Genomic DNA, 20,092 nt, shown 5'->3' with positions numbered 1-20,092 from the left:
AACTACTCCAGTTTGATTGGGTTAGATATAAGTTGAAGTAGGGAGGATATTTGACAGTTTTTCAAGATTCTGTTACAATACTTTAACAATATTAAAGTACATTCCAAGACTCCTAATAATTCCTGTTTTCTAAATTTGTCTACCTTGAAGGACTGATATATTATTCTATGGTACCTCTGAATTGTCAGTTCACTTTTGAAAGATGAATAAGAACACAGAAGCTCAGACACAAAAACTACCATATATTTCTTTGGAAGTTCTTTCATTGCAGTTTCACTGAACTCCATAATACTTAATCCTAAGTAAACATGTTTAAGATTGTGCTGTTATGAAACTGTTGAGTAATTCTGGTTTTGTTTAGTTTAACAATCCAGGAACTTTGTGAGTAAGGGAATGTGTGACCAAAAAAAGAAAAAGCAAAAAACAGAAACACCCTTCATTTCCTTATTTACTTAGACAAAAAAAAAGGCTTTGGCATAATATACCCCAAATGAGGTAATCAATGAAGAATTAATTTGACAAACAGCAGGATCATCCTGGGGAACAGATTCAGAGTTGGCTACAAATTTTGTCTTCCATGAAGGAAAACAACAGAGTAGTAGGAACTACTGTGGACAGCAAACGGGGTTATATCATCATTGGGGCTGCCAAATAATTGTGGGGATATAACGGGAAGTACAAAGATGAATCAGAAGATGCTGGACAGGAGAAGTAGCTTTGAAAAAAGCCAGTTAGTGATATTTTCACTTCTCTGCTATTCCCCTACACTGGGGAAGAGATGTTTAGCTTGAATGGATAAGTTGGGAGACTGAGAAAGGAGAAATTGGACAAAGCTCTGAACACAGTTTGGGGAAACATGTGGAATAAGAAGCACAATAGTACATAATAGGATATGTCACTTACCAGCTGAACCTAGAAGAGTGTCTGCAATAGAAAAGAAGAGAAAACAGACTTCTTGAGAGCATCGTCCTGTGAAATCCAGGTAAATTTTACATAGAATATCATGGTTACCTAGCCAGGAATAAGGTAAATGTCCAATATACAAGGGGTATTATATGACCTGTAATATTTCTATCAGTTCTCTGGATGAGTCTAGTTGCCCAAATGTGAAAATGTATGTGCTTTTTTTATCAATGAGGCAGTAGTTCAAGTGGTTAGAGAAAGGGAGAGAGAGAGAATCTTTGAATAGATCTTCTGTACATAAATGTTTAGATTCTGGACATATATAGGTTATCTATGTTATGAAATAACTATGCCTCTTTTGAGATATATCTGTAGGATAACAGACATTAAGTTTAACTCATTTCAGTCATTTATTCCTTCCAAAGCAACTTATTGCTTAACAATATGTACTCAATAATATATAAATTGTAAAAGTTATAAGCAGGGTTGAATCTGTCTGGATTTTATTACTTCTTTTGTTTACCAGAATTTATTTTATTTCACTTTAATTTATCTAATTTTTCTCTTTGTTTCTTCATTTCATATAAAAGGGTTCATTTTTCAAAATCTAAAAATAAAAACCATTACAATAAAGGCAGCTACCAATTAACATTCACTCTTAGGTAAATGTGCATAGGCCTGTAGCCTAAGAAGCAATGAATATAGTAGGCAAACTAAAAGGCATAATTGTTGCCTGACTAGAATAAACTCTTTGGGATGTCTAGTTGCTGATGCTGCCAAAACGAAAAGAAAAATTGAAGCTGCAAAGACAGACTTAGAGTACAGTAAGAACATGGAATGTACATGAAAAATCTCACACAGTGATCCATAAATCAACTAGAGACTGAAATTTTAAAGTCACAGTTACACTATAACAATAGGAAGGATAATGGACTAAATCTATAAAAATCTATTTAAAAAGCATTAATTGATAATTCGAAGGAAAATTGGTACCAAATGTTATATAGATGTTACACCACTCCATCAATGATATTTTAAATGGACAAATCTTATAATAATGAACATTGGAAATGCCATGATACAGAAAGAACATTTTATCACATATAAAAAGGTAAAGGTTCCCCTCGCACATATGTGGTAGTCATTCCCAACTCTAGGGGGTGGTGCTCATCTCCGTTTCAAAGCCGAAGAGCCAGCGCTATCCAAAGACGTCTCCGTGGTCAGGTGGCCGGAATGACTAAACACCAAAGCCACACAGAACTCTGTTACCTTCCCACCAAAGGTGGTCCCTATTTTTCTACTTGCATTTTTTTACGTGCTTTCGAACTGCTAGGTTGGCAGAAGCTGGGACAAGTAATGGGAGCTCACCCTCTTACGCGGCACTAGGGATTCAAACCGCTGAACTGCCAACCTTTCAATCGACAAGATCAGTGTCTTAGCCACTGAGCCACATATATATCATATATACATACATACATATATATATACATACATACACACACACACACATATATATATACACATCACATATAGTGGACATGTCAAAAAATTCAAAAGTATTGGAAAGACATACATAGTATAATGCAGAAAATTTTGGATTTTTAATTTGAAATGAAACCACAATTATTTTTATTAGGCATTAATCTCAGAAAAAATAACAATTTCATAAGTTATATGTTATAGCAGCGAGAATAAACTGCTCAACTCTAGAAGAAAAACACAATCACAGCATGATCTGACTGGGAATTTAAACATGAAGAATATGCAGCAATGACAAAACTAACAAGATACATGTACAATAGAAAACTAATTAAATTTAAGCAAGAACGGTTGCCATATATGCAATGTCTCATGCAGCATGGTAAATATAACCACCTACAGTATGCCTTTTAAGGAGGCCTGAATGCTTACAAATGTTGCAAATGTAAAAAAAAAGTGGGGAAACAGAAATCAATAAAGTTTTAAAAATTATTATTACTTTTTTTTATTTCTCCCCCTCCCCCAATTTAGACTTAGGAACCTTTAATATCATGATTATCCAACTAAATGAACAGCAACCATAAAAGAAATTGCTTTTCTGCAATGACAAATTGGCTGAAAATCCAATAAAATAGAGCATAACATTTGCACTCCCTTTCTAATTTTTGGTTTTGCTATTTTTTTTTCTTTTTATCTTGCTAACTGGAAACAGAACATAATATTAGGGCAGTAAAAAAGATAAATAACTACTATTGTCAATGGTGCAGACAAATATGAAAAAAACTGGATAGATTTAAAAAAAAAAGATTTGTAATGTGTAAATCAAGGATAGCAACAGCTATTTTCAAACAACTGAAATACAGAAATTTAGCTCCATCCCACTTTTGTATATTCTCTATATACCCAACAGTTCCTCATACTGTCTCTAGAACTTCTACTCCTGGCCACTACAGGAGCTTAAGATCTGAGAAGAGAGCCTGTTTGGCACCCTGAAAGGCTCTCGCTCACTCAAGTCCCATTCATACATCTTGCAAGTCACTACGATGTGAAATTAATCAATGTTAAATTAATTAAATTATTATATCATTAGGACCAAAGAGATGGCATCTCAGAGGTCTGGAAGTAAGACTTTGTAACCACAATAAATCTAATAGTTTTATTTTAAAGGGAATGGCAAGTAAGAGTTGTTTTAAAATTTCTTAGTCCTTCTAGTTCAGATGCTGGTGGTAAGTTCAATAAGCAACTTCATTATATTACTTGGGGGGGGGGGCAACATTGCTTGGAATTTTGCTGGACAGCTCCATTTGAGTGGATTTCGGTATAACAGAGTTGAAAGGGGCCTTGGAGATCTTCTAGTCCAAACCTCTACTCCAGCAGGAAATCCTATTTCAATCTCTTCTTAAAACATCCAGTGTTGGAGCATCCACAACTATGGGAGGAAAGTCATTCCATTGATTAATTGTTCGAACTGTCAGAAAATTTCTTCTTAGTTCTAGGTTGCGTCTCTCCTTGATTAGTTTCCATCCATGCTTCTTGTCCTGTCTTCAGCTGCTTTGAAGAATAGGTTGACACCCCTCCCCCCTCTTCTTCTTTGTGGCAGACCCTTATTGGAACACTGCTATCATGTGATCCTTAGTCCTTCTTTTCATTAAACTAAACATACCCAATTCCTGCACTGGTCTTCATATGTTTTAGCCTCCAATCCCCTAATCATCTTTGTTGCTCTTCTCTGCACTCTTTCTAGAATCTCAACATCTTTTTTACTTTGCAGTAACCAAAAGTGGATGCAATATTCCAAATGTGCTATTACCAGGGCATTATAAAGTGGTACTAACACTTCACATGATTTTGATTCTATCCCTCTGTTAATGCAGTTTAGGACTGTGTTGGCTTTTTTGGCAACTGCAGTACATTGCTGATTCATATTTACCATATTTTTCAGAGTATAAGATGCTCCTGACTATAAGACGTGCCTACCTTTTTTGGGGAGGAAAACTAGAAAAAAAAATCTGCCTCTGCCTTCCAGCAATTTGCCTCCTTGCAGCAAATAGCAAACAGCAAAGGCCAGAAATGAGGTCGGAGACAGCAATAGGCAATGGCAATCCCTGCAGCCTGAAACACCTGATGGTCAGGAGGCCGATCCAACAACAATCAGCTGCTTGTGCTAATCAGGCTGTGCTGAAGCTGAAACTGAAACGGGCTGTTTGCTGTTTGCTGCAAGGAGGCAAATTGCTTGGAGGCAGAGGCCAAAGGGTGGGGGCCAGCAGGTGGGCGGGATTACATTTGGTGTATAAGATGCATCCAAATTTTCACCCTCTTTTACGGGGGAAAAAAGTGTGTCTTATACTTCGAAAAATACCATAAGTAATTGTTCACTGGGATTCCAAGAGCTCACAGTTACCATGATTGAGCCATGTACTGCCTATTCTATATCTGTGCATTTGGTTTTTCTTGCCTAAAATTGGAACCTTACTTTTCATACCATTGCATTTCATTTTGTTAGATAGGGCCCAGTGTCCAAGTCTGTCGAGATCCTTCTGTGTCTTGAGCCTATCTTCTGGAATGTTGGCTCTTCCTACTATCTTGGTGTGGTCTGCAAATTTAATGAGTTTCCTGTCTATTTCCTTTTCTAAATCATTGATGAAGATATTGAAGACTACTGGGCATTAGACAGAGCCTTGGGGTATCCCACTGCATACTTCCCTCTGTGTAGATGCAGTTTCATTAAGGACTACTCATTGAGTGCAGTTGGTCAGCCATTTATGAATCCATCTGGTGGTGATGCTGTCTAACCCACATTTTTATATCTTATCAAGTAGTAGATTGTGGTCTACTTTATTAAATGCCTTCCTGAAGTCCAAATAAATTATATCCACAGCATTTCTCTGGTCCACTAATTTTGTCACATTGTCAAAGAATGCAATAAGATTTGTCTGGCATGATCTGTTTTTAACAAACTCTTGTTGGCTTCTGGTTATGACTTTGTTTCCATACTCTAAATGCTATGTCTCTCTTTGTGATGTCATAAATCGAGTCATACTCAACTACATGGAGAAGAATGCAAATAGGACAAATACATTTTTTAAAGCCTTCAATTTTAAATTATAAATAGTAAAAAAGGAAAATAGCATAGTAATCCAAATAAAACTACCTAACTAGGTATGATGGCATATTATAATCAATAGAAATTGAATGTGTATTGTTACAAAGATTGGGGAGGAAGATTGGTCTCACAAGGCCCTAAAAATGTAATATGTGGAATTTTTGTTTGAAGGTTTACCATTTACATTTTATAGAATCTATAGTCAAGAAGATTTTTTTTTCCAGATATGAGAGAGTTTATTTTTGCCTTTTATATCCTCAATGGAGAAAGAGTTGAGATATTTTATCTCATAGGACTGAGTCAGTAAAGGGATGGGAGCTGTTAGATTGCCTCCACTTTCATTTATTTGACCTATGAGATTTGTGCTACAATTTCAGCCTTTTGATATAATAAACTTTGATCTGTCTCTGCTGGGAGAAAATGATCAGGCATTTTCATTACCAATTTAATATAAAAAGGGATAGCAGTTTATTTAGAAAGAAGAATGTTCAATTATTAATAAGAATTGGCAGAAAAAGTCACTAAGGATAATACCAGTGAAATATAGTACGGTACAACAAATGGATTAAGCAAAATCTTCAGCAGCTTGTAGAAAATCAGTGAGCCTGTCCATATTTCACATGAGAGAGATGTTCACAAATATTGCTGTAAAAAAATATTGCTATATAATTCCTCCTGTATAATGTTACCAACAACATTTTTAGGTCAACTTGTAAGCCACTGTGCAATTTTTATTTCAGAGATCATGGTACCTGCTTCCACTTAATCTGTCTAAAAGTCCGACATTAGGATCAAAGATATATTGCATACTTAAGCATTTGTCAATAATCAAATTTCCAAAACTTTTTTTTAACTCACTTACTTCTTTCCTGTAATTATTTAATGTAACTTTCAGGCATGAAGATATGCTAAAGGCTGGGGAGAGGGAGATGCGAGTGTTGATGAGAAAAAAAGTCATAATATTAGAAAGATGTAACATCATTAATCTAAAAACTGTGAAACTTCCACCGTGCACTTGCAGGATGGGAAAGCATGAAATAAATTTTAATGTTCCATTGAGCATTAAATCTTCTTAAACTATAGCTGGACTCCCCAATTTGGAAAAGTGCTCACCTTTGTTCATATTTGAGTCAATTCCCATTAAGTCCTGAGAGTATTCAGAAGAGAGGCTATGCTGATTTCTAGGTCATTAAGTAATGCAAATCATACTTAATTGGAAGGATAATTTAAGTTTTTCAAAGCTTACCATAAGTAATTGACACATGAATTCTACATGAAATATCCACTTTTTCATTTCTCATATGAGAACTTAGTTTATAATGATATAAACCTTGTGAATTATTACCAGTAATCCTGAAAGTACTGGGGTTTCTTTTAATCCTCTGCAATTTAACAGAACTAACACAATTACCACAACTGCTTACTGACTGCCAGAAGCCCTCGTTATAGCAATCATCAGATATCCATAATAATGCAAAATCGGTCACAGTTCAACCCATGGAACCTATATAAACACAGATGGCCATCCAGCTGTTTTGGCACTAAGACAGAAGGGGATTGCCATTGTCTTGGATGGGTTCCTAATTTTCCAATGTAGCCTAAAGTCTGGGAATTTCTTCGTAATTCTTATTTAATTATAGTCAGCTGCTCAGCTTTTTCAAGATGGCTAAGGCTGGCTGGGTGCTGCCACCAGTTGTGATCAGCTGTACTGTACACCCAGCTCAACAAAAGTCAAATGTGAAATGCAATAATGGCGTAGTCATTTTCACAGCCACAATTATGCTACTCCATTGGAGGAAAAACAGCAAAAGATCATCTGGTATTTAGTGTTACAATATAGTTCAGTGCTTAAGAACATCCTGATCTTGAAGAGAATTGTCTTATTCCGCAACATAAGAGACTATTTCATGATGCAAGCTTCATCTTTACACACTTGTGTACATCATTGAGACATCAGTACAAAATGTCTATCCCAGACTCTGCCCGTCAGTCTTTCTGTTGTGCTTGGTGACCCTGAAAGAGAGCAGTTTTTGGTGTAGAAATAACTGTCAGCTCTAAACAGAGAATGCTGGCTTTTGGCTTGCTTCTCTCAGGGTCTAGTCCTTGGCTCACTGCAGTGAACCAGACAAGCAGGATAGGATTAGAGATAGGGTGGCACTTTGCCTTCTAATCCAATAATTGTGTCAACCAAGAAGAAATAGAGAAAGATTAACCTTCCCTTGCAATTATTTTAATTCCTTATTAGGACGCAGATTGTTGTATTGGCTCCAAGGAAGTTAAGGGAAGACTTACATACATGAGCCACATACATCTTTCTTTAAGCCATATTTGTGAAAACTAACAGAACAAGTGGAGTCACTATGTTACTAATATGTCAATTGTCTAATGACCTTTATCCAGTAAGATCAAATTTCACTAAATTGGGAAAAATTATTTGGCTGGGAAAACTACATCTGGCTGGCATCATATAGCAGGTTTTAAGGGCGTTTTATTCATTCTCTCTTTAGTGATCTCTACAACTTGCTATTTTTTTCTAAGGTAAAAATTATCCAAAAATATAATTCCTCGTGTGTTGAATATAACTGTGTAGCCTAGCAAGGACTTATATTGTGTTGTCCTAAAAGTTCTTTTTCAAGAGGCAATTGGACTTTCTTCTTTTTCTTTGAAGATGTTTCGCTTCTCATCCAAGAAACTCAGAGAAGAAACTCAGAGAAGAAACTCAGAGAAGTTTCTTGGATGAGAAGTGAAACATCTTCAAAGAAAAACAAGGAAGTACAGTTGCCTCTTGAAAAGTAACTATATAACTTTTGGGACAACCATGACCTGGATGACTGAGAATCTCCATAGACATTTAACTTGTATTGTGTTATTTCTGCTTCTTTGAATTAGCTTTCTTTTCTCTTTTCTCTTTTAAAAGAAACTTGGAATTGGATTATATTTTCTTGACCTAGAAGATGAAGGTTCTGACCAAGCCCATCATAGGTGTTCTCCCACTTCTTCTCTTGTTCCACTCCCTGCCCAACAGCCTTTGTAAGAAGGAGTTTCTGGATCAGATTCAGGAGTGGGACTACAGAGACGGAGGTAAGTGGTGCAATAAGGCAAGAAAACAGCAGTTGTGGAACATTAGATGACTCACATTCTTGAGGGAGGAAGGCTATCTATGTTTGCTTGTTTAACCCTCTAAAGAATTCATGAGCACAGATTGTTCTGTATTAATACAAATATGAATGTTTTTGTAAGGTACTGAATGACTCCTTTATTTTTACAATCTGAATACAGAACACTAAACTACAAACAAATGCAAGATGAAAATGTTATCCATGTATGTCTGGTATTATAACAATATAAACAAAGTAACAATATAACTTCTAAATTCAATCAGTTTTCCAAATCACATAATCAGGTCCGATAAAACAAATGAATCAATTTGAATTTATCTGCCAATTTTATGATCTTTTCTCCTACACAAAAAGTCTTTGTCCAGATCAGATCTTTTCAGATTGGATCAACTGAACTCAACAATCCAGTTCAGAGATCCATCATTCTAGTGAGATTTAACCTGATTTGCACACTTTTAGAATGTAATATAAAGGTTGAGAGAAGAGCACATATCTTTCAAAATTCTCCATCAAATGCTGATGATTAATTTCTCCAAAGTTCTCCATGACAAATAAGAAAACTTTCTTAATAGCATATCTCATGCTCATTAGACCACAATGAAAAAATAATTTCATTATATTGTCCCTTAGAAATAAAAGGGAGCTGGCTGTAGACTCAGGAAATAAATGGAGAGGTATTTACTCAATCTCTGGGCCCTTTATAAAATAAGTGCAAAAAAGCTACATCAGCAATCTACATTTCTCCAAAATGCGCTTTTGAAATAATCTGTGAATTAAGTTTTATCAAATACCATAGGTGGGGGGGTAGGGAATCCAAATATTTTTTTTCTTCTCATCACTATTTTCATGCTGTAATGAAAATTCTCATACAATAATTGCAATAGTTAAGCCACGGCCCTTGCATTTTTTCCTTGAAACGGTTGGGTTGTCTTTCCTCAAAGGATTCTCATTGCTTTTCTGAAATATCGCATATCTCCAGTATCTTGCAAGTGGACAAACTAAATTACTCCAATTTGTATTGTCAGTGCAATTATTACTGGGATGTATTTCAGGCAAAATCTACCACATTCATCTAGCCCTGTGGTGGCTCAGTGACTAAGACGCTGAGCTTGTCGATCAAATGATCAGCAGTTCAGCGGTTCAAATCCCTAGTGCCGTGTAACAGGCTCCCGTTACTTGTCCCAGATTCTGCCAAACTAACAGTTCGAAAGCATGTAAAAAATACAAGTAGAAAAATAAGGACCACCTTTGGTGGGAAGGTAACAGCATTCTGTGCGCCTTTGGCATTTAGTCATGCCAGCCACATGATCACGGAGACATCTTCGGACAGCATTGGCTCTTCGGCTTTGTAACAGAGATGAGCACCATCCCCTAGAGTCAGGAATGACTGGCACATATGTGTGAGGGGAACCTTTACCTTTACCTTTATACTGCATTAGGCTGGTGCTTTTTGCAGAGTTAGAGGTTCGGACATTCCTATCTATGCTTATACTTTTGAAAGTACCTAATCAAGACTGTTCTCTTCATTTTTATTCTTTGAAATGTGTAAACTCATCTCCAGCAATGAAGCATGGACAGTTCCCCTCCCTTACTAAAAAGCTTAAACACAAGAAGAGTTGTCTCCATAGAAACCCTATCTCAGTTGGCCAGCTTTTCCAACTTTTATGCAGACATTGAGATAGGAATGCTGGAACATACTGGTGCACTAAAGATAAAAACCTCTAATGTTGGAAGAAAGCTAAAAAGAAACATCCATTTTTCTGTAGCTTTTGATTACCTTAACTTACCCTATCTCTATATAAATCCATAGTGCCCATCTTTCCAAAAATCAGACCAACAAAAATAAGTATAGAAAATTAGCACTGCCTATCCAAATATCATTCAAGCATAACATTACACTAATTTTTAAACTTTTAAATTTAAAGTTAGCAAAAGGGAGTGCATATGAACACAATATTTAAAAAATAATGGTAGTGATATTTCAGAAGTAGTCAAAATGCATTACTGTAATAAAAACATTAAACCTTAGTAGGTTTCTAAATGATGGCAATAAATGTGGTTAGTGTGGGGTTTTGGTGGGAGATGTGTACGTCCTCAATGAAATCAAAGCCTAATACAGGTTTGCCATACCTGTTTACTCTTGTTTCCTTCCAAAAATTGACAGGAACTCTAGTTCCCAGAAGCCAGCAGTACAAACTTGGCAATCTGCAGGAGTACAGAAGAGAAGTCGACAATGGATCAGCCACCCACATTTCTAAAAAGTCTAAAAAAAATTTTTTTTCTAAAGCTAATCTCAGAAAACTGAAAGAAATCTTGCACATATGTATGAAGAAAATACACTGCTCAAAAAAATAAAGGGAACACAAGCAGAAGACATCCGAGAACTGAATGAATGAAATAGCCTTATTAAATACTTTGTTCGTTACATACAGTAGTTTTGTGTTCCCTTTAGTTGTTTGAGCAGCGTATAAACGACTGTATGTAAAGAACAAAATATTTAATAAGGCTATTTCATTCATTCAGATCTCGGATGTCTTCTGCTTGTGTTCCCTTTATTTTTTTGAGCAGTATAGTTTAACGGTCTCATTTAGCATTCTGCTTTCTCTCCCTGCCTCCATTCCCAGTGAGGGGTCCTTGGTGCTCTCTGTGCTTGTTTGCTTTCTTGCAGATGTTTCATTGCCCAAAGTAGGTAACATCATCAGTGATAGTTTGGTAATGAAATGTCTGCAAGAAAACAAGCAAGCTCAAAGAGCACCAAAAACCCCTCATTTCAACCCTGAGCTACAAATATTCTCCTTTATTGGTCCCCTCCCAGTATTGGCCATAAGCAGGACTTGAATAAAATATACCTGTATTGCAGATTACACTATTTAAAGTTGTTCTTTAATTCACAAAAGTAGCTGTGTATTGATAGTTGATAAGAAAACTATTTTGTTTCTGAGTCTTTGTTTTTCCCTGCATGAAATCATGTCAATTTTGGTTCTTTAGCTGACAAGGTCAACGTTCAAGGCACCAAGAGCATCACACGCCTACTGGAGAAGTGGGGGAACAGCATCTTTTGGCAAATAAAGTTCTCTTTGTTAAGTCACCCTGACACCCTGCTGCCAGAACTGTCTAGGTAAGAATAAGAGATTGGCAGTTCATCACTCTATATAAGAGAATAGAATAGAATTCTTTATTGGCCAAGTGTGGTTGGACACACAAGGAATTTGTCTTGGTGCATACGCTCTCGGAGTACATGAAAGAAAAGATATATTCGTCAAGAATCATAAGGTACAACACTTAATGATAGTCATAGGGAAACAGTCAATATAAATCTTAAGGATACCAGCAACAAGGTTACACTCATAAGTGGGAGGAGATGGGTGATAGGAACAATGAGAAGATTAATAGTAGTGCAGACTTAGTAAATAGTTTGACAGTGTTGAGGGAATTGTTTGTTCAGCAGAGTGATAGTGTTCAGGAAAAAAATGTTCTTGTGTCTAGTTGTTCTGGTGTGCAGTGCTCTATAGCATAGGTTTGAGGGTAGGAGTTGAAACAGTTTATGTCCAGGATGTGAGGGGTCTGTAAATATTTTCACAGCCCTCTTTTTGACTCGTGCAGTATATAGGTCCTCAATGGAAGGCAGGTCGGTAGTAACTGTTTTTTCTGCAGTTCTAATTATCCTCTGAAGTCTGTGTCTGTCTTGTTGGGTTGCAGAACCAAACCAGACAGTTATAGAGTTGCAGATGACAGACTCATTAATCTGTCCTTCTGTAGAAAAGACTACATTAACATTGATGTGGAGATTCTGTGGCTCACACCTATTGCTGCTGAATTGCAGCTCCAGACTTTTCTTGCCATTGGTCCATGAGAAATTAGGGGGGTTTTGTTTCATTTTCCACTTGCATGAGACACGTTTCACTTTTATGTATCTCCATGAGGACAAAATGAGTTTCAGCTATCAATTCTCATGTCTTCTGGTGGAACTACAATACTCTGTAGTTAGCGTGTGCATTTATGTGTGTGTGTTTTCTAGAAATAAAAACAACAAATATAATGCTATTATAGAAATGTGTAATGTGTTTAGAATTATGCTGGCATCTATAAGATTTGCCTAAAAGAGAATAGGTACAAGCTTGAGCAGGACAGAAAAAGCAAGACAGTTCTTTTGATCTCATCAACTGACTTCTGAGTAAATGCGGGAAGAATCAGGCTGCATCTCTGATAGATAAATCTAAACAGGCTTAGACAGTGATGCTTCAGCTTAACAAATGAGTTAGACTTCTAAAGATCAAGAGATAAGTGATGGTCTATCCACCAGAAAGCAAGAAATTGCTGTTCATCATTCAAAAGTAGCTGTACAAAGCTGAGAAAAATAGAGAGAGTGGGGTGGGGTAGGTAGGATTGGATGCAGGTTATATGAGAGTGGAGCAGGAGGACGGGTTCCCATTGACAACAAATAAATTACTGCACTTACCTCTTTTTAAATAAGAAGGATGTAATTTTTAATGTTAGAAAAGATGAGTGCTATTTGCTTATCTTCTGAAACATTTATGGTGTCAGTTGTAAGCATGAAATGCTTCCCTGTGTAAGATATGCTCTTAAAGTAAATGCAAAGTGGTAGTTAAGTGTACAGGAGTCTCTAAAGGATTTTAAATGTCATGCTAAATACATAATAAAATGCCTATCCTAATCCATTTTCCAAAGATTAAAGATGTATTCAGCACGAGTCTCCCTCTCTCTCTCTCTCTCTCTCTCTCACTTTTTCTTTCATACAGCCATACACACAGATACTGAATATACTATTACCTGGGCTGACTGAAATCAGGAGTCAGGCATAAACACAAACAGAATATAAAGTAAAAAAAATCCTTTATCAGACAGATTAATTCAAGCAAATTATGATCCATAAAAAAATATCAACATAATTGTTTCTCTTTGCTTGTTGTTTAAAATGAATATCAAATCAATAAAATACCATTGGTCTATGTAATGTTACTGAAATAACATAAATGAAGCACTTCAACATTCAAATGATCCTCTATCAATTATTCTTAATTTTAGAATTAATTTGTTTCAGATTGCTAATACTAATCACGTGAAGGAGAATGTGGTCTATTTTAATATAATGAGCTTCAAACTTTAACAATTTATACCAATATATGTATCTGCAGTTCATGACATATATCTGCAGTATTCAAATACTTTGCACTGTTGGTAGTTTAGACATCTTTAATGCTGAATTTGAATTGTCCTGATCAGTGTCATGCATATTCATATAAACAATATTATTTAGGGATTTTATTTTCTGTCAGTGAATGTATCTTCTGATACATTTTGATACCATGCGTTTGGTATCAAAACATTTTGCATTTAGCATACAGCTGCATATTAACCTATAATATTTTAAATATTTGTCTATGTTACGCTTTTAAAGTAAGTTTAATGTACAATGTGCCCCACCTTTCAAAATATTTGGTTGCTTCCTTCATGGTAAAGTATATCTAAATCTGTTACAAATCAAAAGGCCCAACCAGTGTAAGCTTTGGTGGATCTCAGAGGAAGTCTAGTTTATTTATTTATTTATTTAATTTATATACCACCCTTCTCCCGGAAAGACTCAGGGCGGTGTCCAGCCAAAATAAAACACACAGATATAAAATTTAAAAATAATTTAAGAAATATTAAATAATTTGGCCCATATCTAATTAAAATAAAACTACCCATTTTGGGCATTTAAAAGTTAAAAGTTAACGATTAAAAATTTAAAAATTAGACCAGCCCGGCTTGTTGGAATAAAAGCATCTTGAGGGCCCGGCGGAAGGTGCGTAAATCGGGAATCCTCCGCATCTCGGGGGGCAATTCATTCCAGAGAGCAGGAGCCCCCACAGAGAAGGCTCTCTCCCTGGGGGTCACCAGCCGACATTGTTTGGCCGACGGCACCCGGAGGAGCCCCTCTCTGTGGGAGCGAATTGGCCGGTGGGAGGCTATTGGTAGCAGAAGGCGGTCTTGTAAATACCCAGGTCCTAAGCCATGGAGTGCTCTGAAGGTGGTAACCAATATCTTGAATCGCACCCGGAGGACCACCGGAAGCCAGTGTAGCTCACGCAGGAGAGGTGTTACATGGGAGCGCCATGATGCTCCCATAATCACCCGCGCGCCCGCATTCTGGACCAGTTGGAGCCTCCGGGTGCTCTTCAAGGGGAGCCCCATGTAGAGAGCATTACAGTAGTCCAGGCAGGAAGTGATGAGGGCATGAGTGACCGTGCGTAGGGAGTCCCAATCCAGAAAGGGATGCAACTGGCAGATCAGACGAACCTGATAAAAAGCCCCCCTGGCCATGGCCGTCACATGTTCTTCTAAGGACAGCCGTGCATCCAGGAGGACACCTAAGTTGCGAGCCCTCTCCGTGGGGGCCAATGACTCGCCCCCAATAGTCAGAGATGGCACCAACTGACTATATCGGGACGCCGGCAGCCACAGCCACTCAGTCTTGGACGGGTTGAGCTTGAGCCTGTTTCTCCCCATCCAGATCCGCATGGCCTCCAGACACCGGGACATCACGTAAAGGGCATCATTGGGGTGGTCCGGGGTGGAGATGTACAGCTGAGTGTCATCAGCGTACTGGTGGAACTGCACCCCGAAACCACGGATGATCTCACCCAGCGGTTTCACATAAATGTTGAACAGAAGGGGCGAGAGGACCGTCCCTTGCAGCACCCCACACACAAGGCGCCTCAAGGTCGACCTCTGGCCCCGTCAACACAAACTGTGACCGGCCAGAGAGAAAGGAGGAGAACCACCGCAACACGGTGCCTCCCACCCCTAACCCCTCTAACCGGCGCAGCATGATACCATGTTCGATGGTATCAAAAGCCGCTGAGAGATCTAACAGGACCAAAAGAAAAACCTCTGTCCCAAGCCCTCCAGAGATCATCAACCAATGCGACCAATGCCGTTTCCGTGCTGTACCCAGGTCTGAAACCTGACTGGAACGGATCAAGATAGACTGCTTCATCCAGGTACTGGGGGAACTGTCGCGCCACCACATTCTCAACAATCTTCGCCACAAAGCGGAGGTTGGAGCCTGGACAATAATTCGCTAAAACAGCCAGGTCCAGGGAGGGCTTCTTGAGGAGGGGCCTCACCACCGCCTCTTTCAAGGCGGCGGGAAAGCAACCCTCACTCAAAGAAGCATTGATAATCCTCTGGAGCTAGCCTCGTGTAACCTTCCGGGAAGCCAGCACCAGCCAGGAGGGACACGGGTCCAATAAACATGTGGCCGCGCTAAGTCTACCCAGAATCCTGTCCACGTCTTCGGGAGTCACCAGGTCAAACTCCTCCCAGATAACACTCTCAAGACCTTCCTCCATCACCCCATCTGAACCTACCCCGTCAGAGTCCAAGCCTTCCCAAATTTGAGCGATTTTGTCATGCAGATACTGTACAAAATCCTCAGCCCTACCCTCCAAGGGGTCTTCCCACGCTCCCAGATGGAGCAGGGAGCGGGTCACCCTAAACAGGGCGGCTGGGCAGTTATCTGCAGATGCGATAAGAGCAGAAAAGTAGTCAGACTTTGCCGCTCTTATCGCCACTAGGTAGGTCTTAATATGAGACCTCACCAGTGTTTGGTCAGATTTGGACCGGCTGGCCCTCCAACCGCTCTCTAGGAGTCTTTTCTGGCACTTCATTTCCCTCAGCTCCTCGGAAAACCAGGGAGCCACCTGGGATCGGCACCAGGTCAGAGGCCACAAAGGCACGACGCGGTCCAAAGCTCCAGCAGCCGCCCTATCCCAGGCGGCCACCAGGTCTTCAGCCGCATCATGAGCCAGAACTTCAGGGAATAGCCCAAGCTCCGTCTGGAACCAACTAGCAAAAAAAATGGATGTTTTTTCCTGTCAAAAGCTAACTAGTTATCCAGAGGAATTGGATTACATCTCCCTGTCTAAATTGTCAGTGCCATACTGGCTAGGAGTGGCAGAAATTGCAGTCTGCCATATCTGAAGAGTTCCAGGAAGGGAAAGGCTGCCCTGACCTTGTTGATAACTTTATCATAAACTGTGACATATGCTTTATTGCAGTATGCCATTGCTTGTCAATAGATTGCTATGGTTTCTGTTGAATACTGATCTGTACACCACCTCATGATACTTTTTTAAATCTGCAGCCTCCGCCCTGCTTCAGAAGCAATTGATAATCTCCTGAAACAAGTAGCTTCAATAAAGTCAAGATTGGCAGAACTGAATGAGAGGCTTAGGATCATAGAAAGAGCTCCGTTTGTTATCCGCTACAAGGCCAGAAGGAGTCAAAAGCTTTCTAATCTCCAGCTGCAAAGACTACCAGAGAAGAGGACCCATGCATGGAGGCGAGCTCAGAGGGACTAATTTGTTTTTTATGAAGGAAGAAGACTAGCAATTCCTGAGATTTTTAAGAAATCACACAATAAAAGCCTGATTAAAAGTACACAGGTTTAACGCCAATTCACTGAAGATGCTTCTCCTCACGAGTGCTTTTTGAACTTGTGACTTCTTGCTATTTGAAAAAATAATTCCTTCTTCCTCTTCAACTGATATTTTCAACCCTATTTCTAAATTCAGTGGAGCACCATTTTTATAGAACACAAACAAACAAAAATCTCCAGTCTTTAGGCTGGTCCATGTAGCCCATGAAGTCTCAAGAAACCTCCTTTCCCACTGTGAGTTTTTAATACATATAAGCACTGTATTCAGATTTGAAATTTTGATGTATCAACAGTCAATTCAATTTTGTACTTCAAAATTATTGATTTGATTTTGATTTGCTTTGAGATTCAAGTTTTAAAAAACAATTCTAAAAGTCAGCATTCTTTAGAAAGAGAATAGACAGATGGCTGTTATGAGAAGCAAAAAAAGGTCAGGAAAGTTTTGCAAGGGAATCAAATGGTTGTGAAATTGATCTGCTGAACCTTGGGGAAGAATGTTTGACTGTGGTTTTCTGATTAAAGGACTGTACTTTTGTTTGTTTGTATGTCTGAGGAGGGAGCTTATAATTGTAGCTGATTCAATGATCAGATGAGAGCAAGCAGAGTCACATTCCTCAGCTAGCAGCTCATTCTTAGCTAATACACTTTGGAAAAAGGACATAGAGCTAGGACCTTTCAAACACAACAAGAAGCAACAGAACTAACAAAAATTAGAGGATGGGGCAGAGCTGCAAAGGAGAGGGAACAAACAAATCAGTTTTAGCATTAGTTGGAATCATAATAGTGAAGTTTACCACCAGGTTTGACTATTTAACTGAGTATCATGCTAATTTCATAGTTTGCAAATGTAGGCATTTATCTTGCTAGAAGGTATAAGTATGGGAAGCCTGCAATTTTTTTAAAAGATTCATTAGAAATGATGAAAATCGCACAGATATTGAAAGCCAGAAGAACATTGGAGGAGTATCTGAAGGGGAAAAAAAGGCACCATATTGGGAGCAGTGAGTATTCAATAAGCAGTAAATAGTCAATACTGAAGTAGAAACTGGTTCATGTTGCTGGAGCGGGCCAACTGAGTTGAATAGTCTTCTAAATCAAAATTATAAATCAGTCTGACAGCAAATGGACAAACTCAGAACTATTTGTGCACAATTCCCTCCATTTAGAGAATTTTATTTTGAAAGCCAGTTTGGTGTAGTGGTTAATCAGGCTAAAACCAGGGTGATTGTGAATTCAAATGCCACCTCAGGCACAAAGTCAGCTGAATGAATTTGGGCCAGTCACACACACTCAGTCCTAGGAAGGAGCCAAAGGCAAACCACTCTGGAAAACCTTGCCAAGAAAACTTGCAGGAGCATCCAGGCCTGTCTCTGGGAATTAAAGCAACTAAAAAACTGAGATAGTCACATACTTGCAAAGTAATGCGGTACATATGCCAGACAAATGAAGATAAGATTTGGGGGAGGGTTGAGGATCATAAAAGAAGCAAGGAAAAAAAACATAACAATATCTTTCTCTCCAAACAAATCTGCCTAAACAAAATCTAGCTAGGAGGATAGAAAGGTCAGAAGAAAGCTATAATAATAAAAGCAAATCCTGCCCTAAATATACTCTGAAAAAGTAGGTCTGGCTAATCATGTCAATTTTAGAGAATTGTCACAATTTCCTCCCCTAAACTTTTTCCCAGATATGGAAGTGGTTACAGCACCATAGTAGATTCAGCCAAAGCCATAAGTGAACTAGAAGTGAAAATGTCTAGCTAGATAGCTAAGAAATTGAATGCATGGAGTCAAAATGGGCACCTTCAACATGCTTCAGTTATTTTAAAACTTGTGTGAATGATTAAAACTTTATTGAATCAAGACACCCCACTATAGATCTGCACCTATTTCCCCATGGCTCTTTCAGAAGTGTGTGAATAAGTGTCTCCACTGGCTGCTGTTTGAAGAATTTGTTTTATAGTCAATCATCAGAAGCATAAAGCATATTTAAAACTTTAAAAGGAATCGGCTCATTCTTTTCTTTCGAGATATCTTCAGCAAGGCATTTAAATCTACTTGATTCAGAATATAGATGGGAAGGAAACCAATTCATATGGAAACTCTTTAAGTTTTGCACAGCTGCTTTAATTGTTGCTTGAGACTAATCATGAGCTAGCCAAGAACTGATGAGCATGTTCAAGTAACTCCGACATTTTTTTCCTTTCTACAGAAAATTACATTTCTTTAGAACGTTTAACTTTTTACTCCAAAAATAAATGTTCTGTATTGCCCTACAGACATTGTAGCTCTTTTGAATCCCCACAAGTGGTATTTTCCACACTATAAACCAATGGTGAAATCCAAACTTTTTTACTACTGGTTCTGTGGGCGTGGCAGGGGAAGGATACTGCAAAATCCCCATTCCCTCCCCACTCCTGGGGGAAGGATATTGCAAAATCTCCATTCCCACCCCACTCTGGGGCCAGCCAGAGGTGGTATTTGCCGGTTCTCCGAATTACTAAAAATTTCCGCTACTGGTTCTCCAGAACCTGTCAGAACCTGCTGGATTTCACACCTGCTATAAACCCTTTCCAAAATACAGTAATCCACATATACCTGAAACTTTCCAGAATTTTTTTTTAAAGCATGCCACTTCCATGCCTTTGTCTTTCATTAGCCTTTATTTTAGTGCATAACTGTGAAAGTTTGTTCCACCCACTTTTTATTCATCACAATCTGGTGTTTTTCACTGAGTGACAACTGTCATCTTGTTATCTAATTTACAAGGGAAGGGCCTGTTAGTTAATTAAAAGAATGCACTAATACACACTGTAATAGATACACACGCCTGGAAAATTGCAATTCCAAAATATTGCCTAATTGGTCAAATTTTATTTTAAAGCTCTTTATTGTCCTTTGGTTGAGAAAAGGGATAGACTTTAGAAGAAAATCTTGGTATCAAGTTTGTTTTACGGTCTTTGGTACTTTTGGTAGTTTCAGCTAAATAAACAATGATTATAGCTACCTCCTTGACACTTTATAATCATTATAAAATATCACAAAT

At 38.2% G+C, this 20,092-nt stretch overlaps 1 long non-coding RNA gene across 1 annotated transcript; it reads left to right on the top strand.

Moving 5' to 3' along the window:
* Nucleotides 1-588: 588 nt before the first annotated feature.
* Nucleotides 589-19,023, top strand: LOC139319465 (uncharacterized). The gene is made up of 4 exons (XR_011600625.1): nt 589-982; nt 8,403-8,566; nt 11,593-11,722; nt 16,754-19,023. It is a non-coding gene; the product is annotated as an uncharacterized lncRNA (long non-coding RNA).
* The last annotated feature ends 1,069 nt before the right edge of the window (nt 19,024-20,092 follow it).

Source organism: Pituophis catenifer, unplaced genomic scaffold (genome assembly GCF_029215685.1).
Source record: "Pituophis catenifer annectens isolate HBS135680 unplaced genomic scaffold, rPitCat1.0.hap2 SCAF_7, whole genome shotgun sequence".
NCBI lineage: Eukaryota > Metazoa > Chordata > Lepidosauria > Squamata > Colubridae > Pituophis > Pituophis catenifer.
This window is presented reverse-complemented; position numbering and strand designations above follow the sequence as displayed.